General features: G+C 36.3%; 1 pseudogene; it reads left to right on the top strand.

Moving 5' to 3' along the window:
- The first annotated feature begins 15,048 nt into the window (after positions 1 to 15,048).
- LOC113265743 (eukaryotic translation initiation factor 1-like) lies at positions 15,049 to 15,391 on the top strand (annotated as a pseudogene).
- The last annotated feature ends 684 nt before the right edge of the window (positions 15,392 to 16,075 follow it).

The raw sequence follows: 16,075 nt of genomic DNA, 5'->3' as shown, positions 1-16,075 counted from the left end.
AAAATTTAAAAAATATATGGAAATATATAAAACTGAAAACACAATGGTCCAAAATCTTTGGGACTCAGCAAAAGCTGTTCTAAGAGGGAAGAGTATAGCAGTACAGCCCTACCTCAATAAATAAGTAAAAGTTCAAATAAACAAACTAACCTTACATCTAAAGGAGCTAGAAAAAAAAGAGAACAAAGTCCAAAGCCTATAGAAGGAAGGAAATCATAGAGATTAGAGCAGAAATACATGAAAGAGGAGCTGGTTCTTTGAAAAGAGCAACAAAATTGATAAACCTTTAGCCAGATTCATCAACAAAAAAAAGACATGACCCAAATAAATCAAATCAGAATGGAAGAGGGAGTGATAACAACACAGAAACACACAGGATTATAATATTATGAAATAATACATGCCAATGAATTGGACAACCTAGAAGAAATGAATAAATTCCTAGAAACCTATAACTCTCCAAAACTGAATCAGGAAGAAACAGAAAATCTGTACAGACATATTATTAGCAATGAAATTAAATCAGTAATAAAAAAAACACACAACAAACAGAAGTCCAGGACCAGATAACTTCACAGGTGAATTCTACCAAATAAAGAAGAATTAATACCTATCCTCCTCAAACTATTCAAAAAAATAGAAGAGGAAGGAAAACTTCCAAATTCATTGTATGAAGCCAACAATACCCTGATACCAGAGCCAGATAAAGACGCTACAAAAAAAGAAAACTATAAGTCAATGTCTCTGATGAACACAGATGCAAAAATTCTCAATGAAACACTAGGAAGCCAAATCCAACAATACATTAAAAAGACCATTCACCATGATCAAGTGTGATTTACTCTGGGGAAGAAAAGATGGTTCAATATTCAAAAATCAATCAACATGATACATCATATTAACAAGAGAAAGGATAATAACCGTATGATCATTTTTCAGTAGATGCAGGAAAAGCATTTGACGAAGTACAACAACCTTTCCTGATCAAACTCTCAACAAAGTACAGTTACAGGGAACATACCTCAATATAATAGAGGCCATATATGAAAAACTCACAGTGAAAATCATGCTTAATGGCAAAAAACATGAAAACTTTTCCTCTAAGATCAGCAAGGAGACAAGGATGTCCACTCTCACCACTTTCATTCAGCATAGTACAGCATATATCAAAACCATAGCAATCAGACAAGAAAAAAGAAAAAAAGGCATCCAAAGTGATAAGGAAGAGATAAAACTTCAACTATTTGCAGATGACCTGATACGATATATAGAAAACCCTAAAGACTCAAGCTAATAACTACTAGAATAAAGAAATTTAGTAAAGTCACAGTATACAAAATTAATACCCAGAAATGTGTTGCATTTCTATGTATTAATAATTAAGTAGCAGAGAAATTAAGAAAACAATCCTACTTATAATTGCACCAAGAAAATACCTAGGAATAAACTTTGCCAAGGAGGTGAAAGATCTGTACTCTGATTAAAAAAAAAAAAAACTGATGAAAGAAATGGAAAATGACACAAACAAATGGAAAGATAGTCCATGCTCATGGATTAGATAAACCAATATTGTTAATATGTCCATACTACCCAAAGCAATCTATAGGTTCAGTGCAATCCCTATCAAAATAGCAACATCATTTTCCACAGGGAACCACAAAAGGCCCCAAATAGCCAAAGCAAACTAGAAAAAGAAAAACAAAGCTGGAGGTTATCAAAATCTCAGATTTCGAAGCATACTGCAATGCTGTAGTAATGAAAAACAGTATGGTCCCATCCAAAAATAGACACATAGATCAATGCAACAGGACAGAGAGCTCAGAAATAAAACCATAATTTTATAGTGAACTAATCTATGACAAAACTGGCAAGAATATACAATGGGGAGGGGCGCCTGGGTGGCACAGCGGTTAAGCGTCTGCCTTCGGCTCAGGGCGTGATCCCGGCGTTATGGGATCGAGCCCCACATCAGGCTCCTCCACTATGAGCCTGCTTCTTCCTCTCCCACTTCCCCTGCTTGTGTTCCCTCTCTCGCTGGCTGTCTCTCTCTCTGTCGAATAAATAAAATCTTAAAAAAAAAAAAAGAATATACAATGGGGAAGAGTCTCTTCAACAAATGGTGTTGGGAAAACGACATATACATGCAAAAGAATGGAACTGGACCATTTTCTGACGCCATACGCACACAAAAAAACCTCTAAACATGTTAAAGACTTAAATGTGAGACCTGAAACAATAAAATTCCTAGAAGAAAATATAAGTAGTAATTAGTAGTAATTTTTTTAAAGATTTTAGTTATTCGCTTGAGAGAGTGATAGAGAGCAAGAGAGAGCACAGAAGGACAAGAAGAAACAGACTCCCCACTGAGAAGAGAGCCCGACACAGGGATGGATCCCAGGGCTCCAAATTCATGGCCTGGGCTGAAGACAGATGCTTAACCTACTGAGCCACCCAGGTGCCCCTATAAGACATAATTTTTTTGACACCAGCCATAGAAACATTTTTCTATATATGTCTCCTCCAGTAAGGGGAGAAAAATCAAAATTTAACTATTGGGGCTACTGTAAAATAAAAAACTTTTGCACAGTGAAGGAAACTATCAACAAAACAAAAAGACAACCTACCAAATGGGAGAAGATATTTGCAAATGATATACCTGATAAAGGGTTAATATCCAAAATATATAAAGAACTTATACAACTCAACACCAAAAAACCCATAAGAATAGAACAATCCAACTTAAAAAATGGGTGGAGGACCCAAATAGACATTTTTCCAAAGAAGATATATAGATGGCCAACAGACTCAGGAAAAGTTGCTCAGTATCATGAATCATCAGGGAAATGCAAATCAAATCCACAATGAGATAGTATCTTAAATCTGTCAGAATGGCTGAGATCAAAACACAAGAAATAAGTGTTGGCAAGGATGTAGAGAAGAATCAACCCTCATGCCCTGCTGGTGAGAATGCAAATTGGTGCAGCCACTGTGTAAAACAGTATGGAAGTTCCGCAAAAAATTAAAAAAAGAATTACCGTAAGATTCAGTACTGGCATTACTAGGTATTCACCTAAAGAAAACAAAAACACGAATTTGAAAAGATAACACCTCTACGTTTACTGCAGCATTGTTTGTAGTAGCCATGATATGGTAGCAACCCAAGTGTCCACCCATAGATGAATGGATAAAGGATACTGGTAATATATACAATGGAATATTAGCCATAAAAAAGAATGAAATATTGCTATTTACAACAACATGGATGGACTTAGAGGATATAATGCTGAGTGAAATAAGTCAGTCAGAGAAAGAGAAATACCATATGATTTCACTCATGTGGAATTTATGAAACAACACAAATGAACAAAGAAAAAAAAACCCCAAAAAAACAGACTCTTAAATACAGAGAACTGGAGGTTGCCAGAGAGGAGGTGGATGTAGGGTTGATGAAATAGGTAAAAGGGGTTAAGAGTACATTTAACTTGATGAGCACTGAGAAACGTATAGAAATGTTGAATCATTACACTGTATACCTGAAACTAATATAACACTATGTTAATTATACTTGAATACAAAAATGAAATTATAAAACATTTTTTTCAACAGAAACTTTGAACTTTTTGGTAGATAAAAGTATTATCATTAATAAGTGGAAATTAAGATCTTAATTTTATAAGCAAATCTAGGGACCTCATTCAGGTTTCAATAATTTTGTGAAATATATTTTTCTACTCACTAGATGGCAATGACATCTTCCCCTTCCTCTCCATTAAGACAACCAAAAATATCTACAGATATTGCCAGATGTCCAGTTGGGGGCAAAATCACCTCTGGCTGAAAATCATTGAGCAACAATAATGTTGATTTCAGTACTGTTTTTAAAAAGAGAAAAAATTAGAAATAATATAAACATTCCCAAATAGGTGTCGATTAACAAATTATTACAAATTCACAAGGTGGAATACTATTCAATCTTTTAAAAATTAGGTTATAGAAGAATATACAGTGTTCAGGAAGATCTTTCCCATATATTGTTAAAGGAAACTGTTACATTACAAAACATTATTTTTTATAATTTGTGTGTATGTACTAAAGAAAAATGGACAAATGTAAATGGTAGCTCTCTCTTTAGGTGGTGAAATCAGAACTCTTTGTTCTGCTTTGTTTATATTTTAAAATGTTCTGCAATAACAGTACGTTACTTTTAAATAAGAATACAAATAGATATACTTTGTTGTTGCCTTTTAAAACAATAATGTGAAAAATAATTTCCCAAAGATTTGAGACAGGAAGTGCTACTTTGAACTGAAAGAAAATGAAAACACTAATTAAAAAGATATATGCACCCCTATATTTATTGCAGCACTATTTACAATAGCCAAGATACAGAAGCAAGTCAAGTGTACATTGACAGATAAATGAATAAAGAAGATGTGGGGTGTGTATCTCTGTGTGTACACCCATACACAAACATATACATACAATGCAATATTACTCAGTCATGAAAAAGGATGAGCTCTTGCCATTTGCGACAATGTGGACAGACCTAGAGGGTATCATGGTAAGTGAAGTAAGTCATATGGAGAAAGACAAATACCATATGATTTCATTCATATGTGGAATCTAAAAAACAAATGAATAAACAAAGAAAAAGCAGAATCAGACCTGTAAATACAGAGAACAAACTGGTGGTTGCCAGAGGGGAGAGGGGTAGAGAGGTGGGCAAAACAGGCAAAGAGGAGTGGGAGATAACAGGCTTCTAGTTATGGAATGAATAAGTTACGGGGATGAAAGGTACAGCACAGGGAATATAGTCAAAGGTATTGTAATAGTGCTGTATGATGACAGATGATGGTATACTCGTGAGCACAGCATGATGTATAGATTTACTGAATCACTATATCGTACACCTGAAACTAATGTAATACTGTACGTCAACTATACTCAAATACAACAACAAAAAAGTTACTTTGTGGTAGGATTTCAATTTGCAGATCCAATCAAAACATGTTACCAAGATAGCTGCCCACATTGTCTAATCATAAACTGATCTTAATTGGAAATGATACTCTGGAAGGTATGGGCTGAATTTTTAATGAACCACATCAGGTCATGCAAGTTGTTTGTCTGTCTGTCTGTCTGCCTGCCTTCTTCCCTCCTTTTCTTCCTTTTAACAGCAAAGTGCTTAATATCTTCTTGTTTCTTTTAATTTTCTTCTTGTTTCTGAAGGGTGTAAAGCACAAAAGAATCTTACTCATTGGGATTTTGCTCTCCCAACAGCCAGAAGTGAAAAGGTTAGCAAAATGAGAACTTAAAAAATCATTAATAGGTCTATTTTACCTTGAACCTGAACACATGGGTAGAACAAGACCATATCTAACATGAGATGTGAATCATATAATATCCAAGCTAATGTTATTTACAGCAAACTTGCTTGTTTGAAATTCTATTTTTTCCCCTGCCTTTCAGACATTTTGCAGATTCATTCGTACATTTCCTTTTCTAAATTTTGCACCGAGATCGTAAGAGCAGAATCCATTATTCAACCTTGATTTTATTTAGCAATGACTGGATCTGTGTTTGTTTCAAATGCTCACAATCACTGCTAACTGCATTCTGAGAGTCCTGGTGGGTCTGACTATTTAATCATCTTGATTTCTCAGGCGATCATCTTCTTAGCCTTTATTTGCCATAACTTCCTCAAGCTTTGCTTGAGTAGCACCAATTCTAGCAGCCCCTCAAGATGACTATGGGCTATTCAATTACGAATTGAAAAATTGAGCCTGTTAGCATGAAATAAAGAGCAACAATTCCCTCACCTATACCTCCAAGGGAGGCCTCCACATAAACGCAATATATACTGCTTCTAAAATCATAGCGACCCCTAAAGACATTTAAATCAAATTGCACTAACATCTGGTTTCCCATAAATCAAAATTTAGATGCTATGTTTAAAGGAAGAATTTTAATGAAGGAAATAATTTTAAAAATTGAGGGCATCAACTGGAAGCACTCCCCTGATAACCTCACCGTACATTTATTCTCACGACGCATCTTTTCATCCCAGGAGATGCTAACCTATTTTGGATAACTTGTAAATCCCTTTCCTCTGGAGCACTGACACGATCACTCTCTTGATATTTAGCAAAAAGCTATAGATCTTGGATTGAACTAAAGTAGACTTACTTTACCTTCATCAGCAATGTGCTTAGTATGTTGCTGAAACATCATCAGTGTAAACAGTAACAAGCTTTCCCAGTATTCCAATGGGTCATTTCACAAAGTAAAATAAATTTTAAAAACAAACAATGCAATTTTTACTCACGATAGACTCAGACCATGCAGTTTGATTGTTACTGAAATTTACTGCAACAGACTCAACTTTATTTTCTGCCTACTTTTTGAAAACTGACGTATCTCTAAATGTCTATTCAAAAGTCAAACTCAGTGCTTAAATATTTTCTACATTTCACCTTCACCTGTGAGGAACAACCAGGAGAATCTATAGAACTAAAGCTACCTTGGTTGTTAATAAGCAGGAACTTGGACACTCTCCTTAGCACAGAGCATTTTGATAATGTCTTTGACAGTGGTGGCAAATTAAAGAACAGATGGGCACAGAGGACAAGAAGGGCCCTACTTTGACAGTGTTATTCCAGGCAGAGACATCTAATGAGTAACAAATAGAAAGGCACAGGACCGTTCTGAAGCTAACTCTTGCCCTAGTGTAAAACCACTTCACAAACATATTTGAAGCTTCTTCAACTTCTCGCTCTTTTTTTCCTCATCTTTGGTTCATTTCATTTTCATAGTAAAACAGAGCTGGGGAACTGAAGACAAAGATAACGAAGGGGAGGAAATGGCATCATAGGTTATAGTATTTATACTGTGCTCTTTGAACCCACTTCTCACAACCAGATGGCTTGTTAAACAGTGATTTCCAAAATTAATTGTGTAAATATCATCTGGGGATCTTGTTAAAATGTGTATTCTCATTATGTCTGGAGTGGGGCCTGAGATTCTGTATTCCTAATAAGCTCCCAAGTGCCGCTGCTGCTGCTGGCCTGGGGACCACCCCTCAAATAGCAAAGGTGTAAAAAACTTTAATCCATTAGACCCCAAATCCTATCTAATGTCAAACCATTCAAGAAGAGTCATGTCCCCCCACACTGAAAATAAAAGAACAAAATCATAGGCCAAATAAACCTCACATCAAGGCACACTTAACAGGTATGCTCTCTCATTTTATTCACAACACATTTAATCTTAATAAAAATTTCCAGAACTAGGGAATATTACCCCCACTTCCTGGGTGAGGGGGCTGAGGAATAAAAGTGTTAAGGAGCCTGTCCAAAGTCACATGCCTGGAAAGGGATGAGGCAAGATTTTGCACTGAGGTTTCGTTTCTTCTTGTCCAGCTCCTATGAATAGTATTTTATATGAATAAAAAGGCTTTCATACACATGAACACATTTGATCCTCATAATATATGCCTTGTGAGAAAAGTATGAATGACCTTATTATGCTCATTTTGTAGATGGGGAAAGTAAGGCTGGAAAGATTAAAGAGGATGGCAATGTCCCAGAGCTAATTAGCAACAGAGCTAGAGCTGTCGTTGACTACTTCTGATCCCCAGTCCTCTTCTCTTTTGTATCATTATCATGCTACTCGACAGTAATCAATTTGTAAACTAGAATAAAACAACAACAACAACTAGGAATGTGCTTCAGAAATTTCCAACAGAATTAGCATTATTTATAAACTAAGCCTATTAAAATAACTTTGAAAAAGAAAATACTGGTATGTAGGTTTCATTTCATTTTCAATGGTCTTAAAATGTAAATTCCTAATAATTGCTCAGTCTTACGTGACATCCTGGGTGGGAGGGTGGCAAGGGGGTACAGATCATACTCTGTTAGCCATAACAGTCTTTGTAATCACCTTATTTCATTTTCATACTTTATACTAAAATTTGAATTACTTTTCTTGATTTTAAAGGTCTATCTTGGGCAGACGGAAGTTAAATCCATTTCAAGGGAATCTCCTTCATTTTATTTAACAAAAACAGTATTCGTTTTGCTCTACAGATACTTAAATTCTGTATCTTCACCCTTTCTCTCAGCTGGCTCTTTTCTATCGGTATTTAAATGTAAGCATCTTCCTCCCATTGTAAAATAAAAGACTTTTCTTTTAACCCATGTGCTGTTACAGATACCACTCTATTTACCTCCTTTTCTCCAAAGACAAGTATGTTTAAAGATGTGTTTATATACATTATCTCCCCTTCTCTATGTTATTCCTCAACCTGCTATAGTTCGGATTCTGCCCTCCTAACTCCACTGAAATCACTATCCCTAAAGTCATCTATTTAGCCACATATTGGTTAATTCCATGGGCCCAACTGAATTTCCAGCAGCATTTGATGGGTTTATTACTCCTTTCCTTTGTGAAATGCACTCCTCCACTCCCAACTTCTGAAGCTAAAGGCTCTACTGAGTTTCTTCTAACTTCCATGCTTTTTTTCCTCAGCTTCTGCTGTATATAAATTTCTTTTCCAGTGTTCAGACCTCATTAATTTATTCAGTCCTCAGATACTTGTTGAGGCATACTCTGTTCTTTGAGTTATGCTAGGTGCTGGGGAAAACTGACTAAAAAACAACTGACATTCGGAATTCCACTTCAAGATGGCAACATAGGAAGACTCTGAACTCACCTCATCTGAGAACATACCAAATTACACCTATTAACGGAACAGTTGCTCCTGAAGAACTGAGGGCTGAGTGAACAACTACTAAACAACCAAAGATAGAACAGCAAGAGAAATGGAGACATAATAACAAAGGGAACCCCCACCCCTATGCTGCAAAAAGCAATGAGGAGGGATAATGCTGAGGGTCCACAAACAGATTCCCTGGACCATAGGCACAGAAAAAATGACGTGGTTTAAAAGAGCAACTAGCATATAAAAGAGACGACACTAGAACTCTGCCAAGCAGCAGAGGAGTTGTGGGAATGCTCTCCAGGTCAGAGAGGCTGGAGAATGACATGGTTTACATTTCCACCCCACCTTAAAAGCCTAGACTCGAGCAGGGTCTGGACACCATAACTGGCAAGTCTGGTGATCTCAGTGAGAGTACAACCTCAGCAAGAACAGAAGCCATTGGGACACAGAGAAAAAGCCACAGTTTACAAGGGGTGAGGGGCTGCAAGAACTTCTCTCCCCCCTCCACCTTAAAAGAGTAACTAGCATATATACCCACTCTAGCCAGCCAGCCAGCCAAAGTCAGCAATCACACAGTCTACATGGGGAACAACATACACAAAACCATTCCTTCAAGTTTAGGAGAAGTAGCCATTTCACCTAATCCACAGAAACAAACACAGAAAGACAAGCAAAATGGGGAGACAGAGGAATATGCTGCAAAAGAAAGAACAAGAAAAATCTCAGAAAAAAAGAATTAAATGAAACAAAAATAAGTGATATGCCTTATAGAGAATTTAAAATAATGACCATTAAGATACTCACTGGGCTAGAGAAAAGAGTGGAAGAACTCAGTAAGACCTTCAATAAATAGATAGAAAATATTAAAAAGAACCAATCAGAGTTGAAGAATACAAAAACTGAAATAAAAAAAAACACTAGAGGAAACTAACAGTAGATTAGAGGATACAGAAGAATGTATCAGCAATCTGGAAGATAAGGTAATGGAAATCACCCAAGCTGAAAAGCAAAAAGAGAAAAAAAATTATGAAAAAATGAGAATAGACGGGATATCCTGGACAATATCAAGCAAATATTTGCATTAAAGGGGTCTCAGAAGAGAGTAAAAGGTGTAGAAAATTTATTTGAAGAAATAATAATTGAAAACTTCCCTAACAAAGGGAAGGAAACAGACATCCAAGCCCAAGAAGTACAGACAATTCCAAACAAGATGAACCCAAAGAGGTCCACACCATGACATATAATAATTAAAATGTAAGAGGTTAAAGATGAAGAGAGAATTTTAAAAACAGCAAGAGAGAAACAAGAAGTTACCTATAATGGAAACTTACTAGGCCATCAGCTGATTTTTCAACAGAAGTGTTGCAGGCCAGAAGAGAGTGGAATGATATATTCAAAGTGCTGAAAGGAAAAAAACCTACAAGCAAAAATACTCTACTGGCAAGATTATCATTCAGATTTGAAAAAGAGATGAAGAGATTCCCAAGCAGAAGTTAAAGGAGTTTATCACCACTAAGCCAGTCTCACAAGAAATGTTAAAGGGATTTCTTTAAGTGGAAAAGAATGGCCATAATCAGACATAAGAAAATTATGAATAAAAAGATGTAAAATATGACAACATATACACAAAATGTGGAGAAGGGAGTAAAAACAGAAGAGAAGGGGAAAAACAAAGATTTCTTTTTTAGAATGTGTTTGAACTGAAATGGCCATCAAATTAATATAGATTGCTATTTACTTAGGATGTTATACATAAACCTCAGAGTAATCACAAACACAAAACCTAGGACAAATACACAAAAAATAAAGTGAAAGAAAGCCAAACATAACACTGCAGATACTCATCTATCACAAAGAATGAGATGAAGAGAAGAACGGGACAAAGGAGAACTACAAAAACAACTAGAAAACAAATTTTTAAAATGGAAATAAGTACATACCTATCAATAATTACTTTAAATATAAATGGCCTAAATGATCCAATCAAAAGACACAGTGTGGTGGAATGGATAAAAAAACAAAACCCATCTATACACTGCTTACAGGAGACTCACCTCAGACCTAAAGATCCGTACAGTCTGAAAGTAAAGGGATGGAAAAACATTCATTGTGCTTCCATGAAGCAAAAAAAAAAAATAGCCAGGGTAGCAATACTCTTATCAGACAAAAAAGACCTTAAAACAAAGACAGTAACAAGAGACAAGGAAGGGCACTGCATAATGATAAAGGAATCAATCCAACAAGATATAACAATTGTAAATATCCATGCATCCAACACTGGAGCACCTAAACACATAAAACAAATATTAATGGACAGAAAGAGAAATTGATAATAATATATAAATAGTAAGGAACTTTAACACTCGACTTACATTAGTGGATAGATCATTTGGACAGAAAATCAATAAGGACACCATGTCTTTGAATGACACATCGGACCAGATGGGCATAACAAAGATATACAGAACATTCCATCAAAAACCAACAGAATACACATTATTTTCAAGTACATATGGAACATTCCCCAGAATAGATCACATATTAGGCCATAAAACAAGCGTCAATAAATTTAAGATGACTGAAATACTGCCATGCATTTCTGATCACAATGATATAAAACTAGAAATAAATCACAAGAACACTGGAAAAACACAAAAACATAGGCGACTAAACAACATGAGACTAATCAACCAATGGGTCAAGGAAACAATCAAAGAAGAAGTTAGTGGCACCTGGGTGGCTCAGTCGGTTAAGCATCCAACTCTTTTTTTTTTTTTTGACAGAGATAGAGATAGCCAGCGAGAGAGGAAACACAAGCAGGGGGAGTGGGAGAGGAAGAAGCAGACTCATAGCGGAGGAGCCTGATGTGGGGCCCGATCCCATAACGCCGGGATCACGCCCTGAGCGGAAGGCAGACGCTTAACCGCTGTGTCACCCAGGCGCCCCAAGCATCCAACTCTTGATTTCAGCTTGGGTCATGATCTCAGGGTCATGAGATTGAGTCCTGTGTCAGGCTCTGCACTCAATGGCGAGTCTGCCTGAGATTCTCTCTCTCCCTCCCTCCCCTTCTGCACACCCTCCCAGCTCATGCGTCAGCTCGTTCTCAAATAAATAAAACTTTAATAAAGGAAGAAATTTAAAAATATATGTAGAAAAATGAAAATGAAAACACAACGGTCCAAAAGTCTTTGGAACAGAGTAAAAGCAATTCTAAGAGGGAAGTATATAATGATACAGGCCTACCTCAAGAAACAAGAAAAAAGTTCAACTAAACAATATAATCTTACATCTAAAGGAACTAGAAAAAGAAGAACGAAGCTCAAGGGGAGGAGAACAAAGGAAATAATAAAGATCAGAGCAGAAAAAAATGCCATAGAGACTTGAAAAAACAAGAGAAAAAAAATCAATGAACTCAACAGCTGGTCTTTTGAAAAGATAAAATTGACAAAGCTTTAGTCAGACTCACAGTGAAAAAAAAGAGAGCGAGAAAGGACCCAAATAAATAAAAACAAAAATGAGAGAGGATAAGTAACAACTGACACCATAGAAATACAAAGATTATAAGAGAATACTATGAAAAATTACACACCAACCAACTGGATAACCTAGAAGAGATGGTTAAATTCCTAGAAACATATAACTTCTCAAAACCGAATCTCTAGGAAGAAAGAGAAATTTGAACAGACTTATTACTAGTACAAAATCAAATCAGTAATCAAAAAACTACCAAAAAATAAAAACCCAAGAAGACCACATTGATTTACGGGTGAATTCTACCAAACATCCTCAAAATATTCCAAAAAGCAGAAGAGGAAGGAAAGTTTCCAAATACATTCTATGAGGCTAGCATTACCCTGATACTAAAAGTAGACAAAGACACCACAAATAAAGAAAACTACAGGCTAATATCTCTGATGAACAGAGATGCAAAAATCCTCAGCAAAATATCTGTAAAATAAATCCAACAATACATTAAAAAGATCATTCACCTCAATCAAGTGGGACTTATTCCTGGGATACAAAGATAATACAATATTTGCAAATCAATCATCATCGAAGACCACATCAACAAAATGAAGGGTAAAAATCATATATTTATCTCAATAGATGCAGAAAAATCATCTGGCAAAATTCAGCATGGATTCATGATAAAAACTCTCAATAGAGTAGGTTTAGAGGGAACATACTTCAACATAGTAAAGGATATATGAAAAAAACCCACAGCTAACATCATATTCAAAGGTGAAACACTGAGAGCTTTCTTCTAAGATCAGGAACAAGACAAGGATGTCCACTTTCACCACTTTTACTCAACATAGTATTGGAAGTCTTGGCAACAGCAATCAACACAAAGAAAATGGAGGTATCCATATTGGTAAAGAAGAAGTTTCTGGCATTATTTCCAGATGAAATAATACTATATATAGAAAATCCCAAAGATTCCAACAAAAAACTACTAGCAGTAATAAATGAATTCAGTAAAGTGACAGGATACAAAATTAATACCCAGAAACTGGTAGCATTTCTATATCCTAACAGTGAAGTTACAGAAATAAAAATATTAAAAATCAACACTATTTACAATTGCACCAAAAAGAACAAAATAACTAGGAATAACGAAAGAGGTGAAAGACCAGCCCTCCAAACCTATAAAATACTGATGAAAGAAATTGACGATGACACAAATGGAGAGATATTCCATGCTCATGAACTGGAAGAACAATATTGTTTAAATGTCCATACTACCCAAAGCAATACAGAGATTTAATGCAATCCCTATCAAAATATCAATAGCATTTTTCACAAAACTAGAGCAAATAATATTAAAATTTGTATGGAACCACAAAAGACCCCAGATAGCCAAAGCATTCCTGCGAAAGAACAAGGCTGGAAGTATCACAGTCCCTGATTTCAAGATATAACGGAAAGCTGTAGCAATAAAAACAATATGGTACTGGCACAAAAATGAGTCACATAGGTGAATGGAACAGAACAGAGACCCCAGAGATAAACCCACACTTTTAGGGCCAATTAAACTATGAGAAATGAGGCAAGAATATACAATGGGGAACAGACAGTCTTTTCAATAAATGATGCTGGGAAAACAGGACAGCTACATGTAAAAGAGATGAGGGGAGTGGGGGGTGGGCTAGCCTGGTGAAGGGTATTAAGGAGGGCACATATTGCATGGAATACTGGGTGTTATACACAAACAATGAATCATGGAACACTACATCAAAAACTAATGATGTACTGTATGGTGACTAACATATTTTTTTAAAAAGAATAAAACCAGACTATTTTCTAACACCATACACAAAAATAAACTCAAGTTGGATTAAAGTCCTAAATGTGAGACCTGAAACCATAAAAACCCTAGAAGAGAACACAAGCAATAATGTCTCTGACATCAGCCATAGAAACATTTTTCCAGATATATCTCTTATAGCAAGGGAAACATAAGCAAAAATAAACTATCAGGACTATAGCAAAATAAAAAATTTTTGCAGAGCAAAGGAAACCATAACAACCTACTAAAAGGGAGAAGATATTTGCAAATGTTACATTCAATAAGGGGTTAATATCCAAAATATATAAAGAACTTATATAACTTTACCCCCCCCCCAAAAAAATCCCATTAAAAAATGGGCAGAGGGGGGCGCCTGGGTGGCACAGCGGTTAAGGTTAAGCGTCTGCCTTCGGCTCAGGGCGTGATCCCGGCGTTACGGGATCGAGCCCCACATCAGGCTCCTCAGCTGGGAGCCTGCTTCTTCCTCTCCCACTCCCCCTGCTTGTGTTCCCTCTCTCGCTGGCTGTCTCTATCTCTGTCGAATAAAATAAAATAAAATCTTTAAAAAAAAAAAAGAAATCATAGCAAACATTTATAAAAGTATATTTAAAAAAAAAAATGGGCAGAGGACCTGAATAGACATTTGTCCAAAGAAGACATCCAGATGGCTAACAGACACATGAAAAGATGCTCACCATCACTCATCAGGGAAATGCATTTCAAAACCACAATGAGATATCATCTCATACCTGTTAGAATGGCTAAAATAAAAAACACAGGAAATAAAGAGTGTTGATGAAGATGTGGAAAAAAGGGAACTTCCGTGCAGTGTTGGTGGGAATGTAAATTGGTATGGCTACTATAAAAATAGTATGGAGGTTCCTTAAAAAATTCAAATTGGAGGCCCCAGTCACTGAGCCACCACCTCCCCCTTGAGTCCCCTTGCTTCCTGATGCTCCATTCCCCCCTACCCCCTGCCTTCTCCCACCACTGCCTTCCACAGGCAGTTTCCACTAAGGAAGAGGAATCATATTGTATGTCCGCTATCGAGAACCCCTAATCTTTTGACCCCTTTGCTGATGCAAGTAAGGGTGATATCTGCTTCCTGCTGGCACTGAGGATCATGTCCATATAAGAATTCAACAGAGAAATGGAAGGAACACCCTTACTACCATCCAAGGGATTGCTGATGATTATGATAAAAAGAAACCAGTGAAGAACATGTTTAAGAAGAAATTTGCCGGCATGGTACTGTAACTGAGCATCCAGAATATGGAGAAGTAAGTCAGCTACAGGGTAACCAGTGCAAGAACATATCCTAGTTCCTGGTAGAGACTGGACTGGCTAAGGAAGACCAGCTGAAGTTTCATGGGTTTTAAGTGCTTTTGGCTGAAGCTTAAGTGAGGATTACCTTGCAATGAATAGAATTTTCCTTCTTTTTTTTCTAAATTTTTTATTATGTTATTTATTCACCATACAGTACATTATTAGTTTCCGATATAATGTGCCATGATTCATTGATTGCGTATAACACCCAGTGCTCCATGCAGTACGTGCCCTCCTTAATACCCATCACTGGGCTAGCCCATCCCCTTTGAAACCCTCAGTTTGTTTCCCAGAGTCCATAGTCTGTCATGGTTCATTCCCCCTTCTGGTTGCCCCCCCTTCATTCTTCCCTTCCTTCTCCTACCGATCTTAGAATTTCCCTTCTGTCCCTTGTCACAAGTTTAAAAACCTCACAGCTTGTATAATGTAACCATTTGAGCTCTGCTTTTAACTTGTACTAGTTTAACTTCATGCAATAAACTGAAAAGAGCCAAAAACATTTAAAATAGAAATACCCTATGATCCAATAATTCCACTATTGGCTATTTACACAAAGAAAATGAAAACACTAACTGAAAAAGATATATGCACCCCTATGCATATTGCAGTGTTATTTACAACAGCCAAGACATGAAAACAGCCTAAGTGTTCATGAAGACATGAACGGATAAGGAAAATGTGATATACATACACACAACAGAATATTATACAATCATAAAAAGGATGACTTCATGCTA

This window comes from Ursus arctos, chromosome X, assembly GCF_023065955.2.
Source record: "Ursus arctos isolate Adak ecotype North America chromosome X, UrsArc2.0, whole genome shotgun sequence".
Taxonomy (NCBI): Eukaryota; Metazoa; Chordata; class Mammalia; order Carnivora; family Ursidae; genus Ursus; species Ursus arctos.
The sequence above is the reverse complement of the archived record's forward strand: the minus strand, read 5'-3'. Positions and strand labels throughout refer to the sequence as shown.